Consider the following 4193-nt stretch of genomic DNA (forward strand, 5'->3'; position numbering starts at 1 on the left):
CTCTTGGGCTGATGATGAACAGTAAAAGGGAAGAACAGCCTCCTGAGGAGAGGTGTTCTTGGGCTGGTGTGGTGTTCTACTCGTTCTGGTCTCGGTCCAGATGAGATGGGTCGATCCCCTTCTACTGTGGTGTCTAGTCCTATTTATAGAGGCCCTGGTCCTCTCCCCAAATATCGAGCGGGAAGGGATCCAACAACGACCAATTTGAAAGGGGACAGCTAGTACAAGCTATCCTGCCTAAAGGTGGTCTTCGCCTGTCAAAGGCGCTAGTGGTGATGCCGTCTTGGGCTCCACGATGACCTCCGTCCTGCTGGTCTTGGTCTTGTTGCACTGATATGGAAACCTTTGCCTGATGCCTCGGTACTCCGCGCATGCGCTTGCCCCCTTAGCACCAAAGGGGAAACAAGGACACTGCGCGCGCTGGCACCCGCCTGGCCTTGGTCATCATGGCTTGCGTCACGGGAACCTCACGATGTACCTTTTGCCTTGATCTCTCCGCCTCCCTTGCCAGCCTTCCTGGTGAGGCCGCTCCTGAGGAGGCCTTGTGTCGTCCGCCTCGTGAGGCATGGCCCCTCATGAGGGTCTTGAGTGTTGGTTGATGAAGACGGGTCATACTGGGCCACTGGGGAGCCACGCCGTGGGCCGCAGGCAGACAAGTCTTGAAGGAAATATGCCCTAGAGGCAATAATAAAGTTATTATTTATTTCCTTATTTTATGATAAATGTTTATTATTCATGCTAGAATTGTATTAACCGGAAACATAATACATGTGTGAATACATAGACAAACATAGTGTCACTAGTATGCCTCTACTTGACTAGCTCGTTAATCAAAGATGGTTAAGTTTCCTAACCATAGACATGAGTTGTCATTTGATTAAGGGATCACATCATTATGAGAATGATGTGATTGACTTGACCCATTCCGTTAGCTTAGCACTTGATCGTTTAGTATGTTGCTATTGCTTTCTTCATGACTTATACATGTTCCTACAACTATGAGATTATGCAACTCCCGTTTACCAGAGGAACACTTTGTGTGCTACCAAATGTCACAATGTAACTGGGTGATTATAAAGGAGCACTACAGGTGTCTCCGAAGGTACATGTTGAGTTGGCGTATTTCGAGATTAGGATTTGTCACTCCGATTGTCGGAGAGGTATCTCTGGGCCCTTTCGGTAATGCACATCACTATAATCCTTGCAAGCAATGTAGCTAATGAGTTAGTTGCGGGATGATGCATTACATCATGAGTAAAGAGACTTACCAGTAACGAGATTGAACTAGGTATTGAGATACCGACGATCGAATCTCGGGCAAGTAACATACCAGTGGCAAAGGGAACAACCTATGTTGTTATGTGGTTTGACCGATAAAGATCTTCACAGAATATGTAGGAGCCAATATGAGCATCCATGTTCCCCTATTGGTTATTGACCGGAAACGTGTCTCGGTCATGTCTACATAGTTCTCGAACCCGTAGGGTCAGCACGCTTAAGGTTTCGATGACAGTTATATTATGAGTTTATGAGTTTTGATGTACCAAAGGTTGTTTGGAGTCCCGGATGTGATTACGGACATGACGAGGAGTCTCGAAATGGTCGAGACATGAAGATTGATACATTGGAAGCCTATATTTGGATATTAGAAGTGTTTCGGGTGAAATTGAGATTTTACCGGGAGGTTACCGGAACCCCCCGGGGGCTTAATGGGCCATAGTGGGCCTTAGTGGAGAAGAGGAGAGGAGGCTAGGGTAGGGCCACGCGCCCCTCCCCCCTAGTCCGAATAGGACAAGGAGAGGGGGGCGGCGCCCCCCTTTCCTTCCTCTCTCTCCCTCCTCTTTCCCCCCTTCTCCAAGTCGAACAAGGAAGGAGGGAGTCCTACTCCCGGTGGGAGTAGGACTCCCCTTAGCGCTCCTCCTTCCTGGCCGGTCGCCCCCTCCCCCCTTGCTCCTTTATATACGGGGGTAGGAGGGCACCTCTAGACACAACAATTGATCTCTTGATCTCTTAGCCGTGTGCGGTGCCCCCCTCCACCATAGTCCTCCTCGATAATATTGTAGCGGTGCTTAGGCGAAGCCCTACGACGGTAGAACATCAAGATCGTCACCATGCCGTCGTGCTGACGGAACTCTCCCTCGACACTCGGCTGGATCAGAGTTCGAGGGACGTCATCGAGCTGAACGTGTGCTAGAACTCGGAGGTGTCGTAGTCTCGATGCTTGATCGGTCGGGCCGTGAAGACGTACGACTACATCAACCGCGTTGTTCTAACGCTTCCGCTTTCAGTCTATGAGGGTACATGGATGACACTCTCCCGTCTCATTGCTATGCATCACCATGATCTTGCGTGTGCGTAGGAATTTTTTTGAAATTACTACGTTTCCCAACAGTGGCATCCGAGCCTGGTTTTATGCGTAGATGTTATATGCACGAGTAGAACACAAGTGAGTTGTGGGCGATACAAGTCATACTGCTTACCAGCATGTCATACTTTGGTTCGGCGGTATTGTTGGATGAAGCGGCCCGGACCGACATTACGCGTACGCTTACGCGAGACTGGTTCTACCGACGTGCTTTGCACACAGGTGGCTGGCGGGTGCCAGTTTCTCCAACTTTAGTTAAACCGAGTGTGGCTACGCCCGGTCCTTGAGAAGGTTAAAACAACACTAACTTGACGAACTATCGTTGTGGTTTTGATGCATAGGTAAGAATGGTTCTTGCTCAGCCCGTAGCAGCCACATAAAATTTGCAACAACAAAGTAGAGGACGTCTAACTTGTTTTTGCAGGGCATGTTGTGATGTGATATGGTCAAGATGTGATTCTATATTTTATTGTATGAGATGATCATGTTTTGTAACCGAGTTATCGGCAACTGGCAGGAGCCATATGGTTGTCGCTTTATTGTATGCAATGCAAACGCCCTGTAATTGCTTTACTTTATCACTAAGCGGTAGCGATAGTCGTAGAAGCAATAGGTGGAAAAACGACAACTATGATACGATGGAGATCAAGGTGTCGCGCCGGTGACGATGGTGATCATGATGGTGCTTCAGAGATGGAGATCACAAGCACAAGATGATGATGGCCATATCATATCACTTATATTGTTTGCATGTGATGTTTATCCTTTATGCATCTTATTTTGCTTTGATTGACGGTAGCATTATAAGATGATCTCTCACTAAATTTCAAGGTATAAGTGTTCTCCCTGAGTATGCACCGTTGCGAAAGTTCTTCGTGCTGAGACACTGATAACCCACAAGTATAGGGGATCGCAACAGTTTTCGAGGATAGAGTATTCAACCCAAATTTATTGATTCGACACAAGGGGAGCCAAAGAATATTCTCAAGTATTAGCAGCTGAGTTGTCAATTCAACCACACCTGGAAACTTAGTATCTGCAGCAAAGTGTTTAGTAGCAAAGTAATATGATAGTGGTGGTAACAGTAACAAAAGTAAAGACAACAAAAGTAATGTTTTTGGTATTTTGTAGTGATTGTAACAGTAGCAATGGAAAAGTAAATAAGAGAGAACCAGTATGTCGAAAACTCGTAGGCACCGGATTAGTGATGGATAATTATGCCGGATGCGGTTCGTCATGTAACAGTCATAACATAGGGTGACATAGAACTAGCTCCAGTTCATCAATGTAATGTAGGCATGTATTCCGTATATAGTCATACATGCTTATGGAAAAGAACTTGCATGACATCTTTTGTCCTACCCTCCCGTGGCAGCGGGGTCCTATTGGAAACTAAGGGATATTAAGGCCTCCTTTTAATAGAGAACCGGAATAAAGCATTAGCACATAGTGAATACATGAACTCCTCAAACTATGGTCATCACCGGGAGTGGTCCCGATTATTGTCACTTCGGGGGTGCCGGATCATAACACATAGTAGGTGACTATAGACTTGCAAGATAGGATCAAGAACACACATATATTCATGAAAACATAATAGGTTCAGATCTGAAATCATGGCACTCGGGCCCTAGTGACAAGCATTATGTTGGAAACATGCCCTAGAGGCAATAATAAATTAGTTATTATTATATTTCCTTGTTCATGATAATCGTTTATTATCCATGCTATAATTGTATTGATAGGAAACTCAGATACATGTGTGGGTACATAGACAACACCATGTCCCTAGTAAGCCTCTAGTTGACTAGCTCGTTGATCAATAGAT

The sequence above is a fragment of the Triticum dicoccoides genome, chromosome 1B (assembly GCF_002162155.2).
Source record: "Triticum dicoccoides isolate Atlit2015 ecotype Zavitan chromosome 1B, WEW_v2.0, whole genome shotgun sequence".
Lineage (NCBI taxonomy): Eukaryota > Viridiplantae > Streptophyta > Magnoliopsida > Poales > Poaceae > Triticum > Triticum dicoccoides.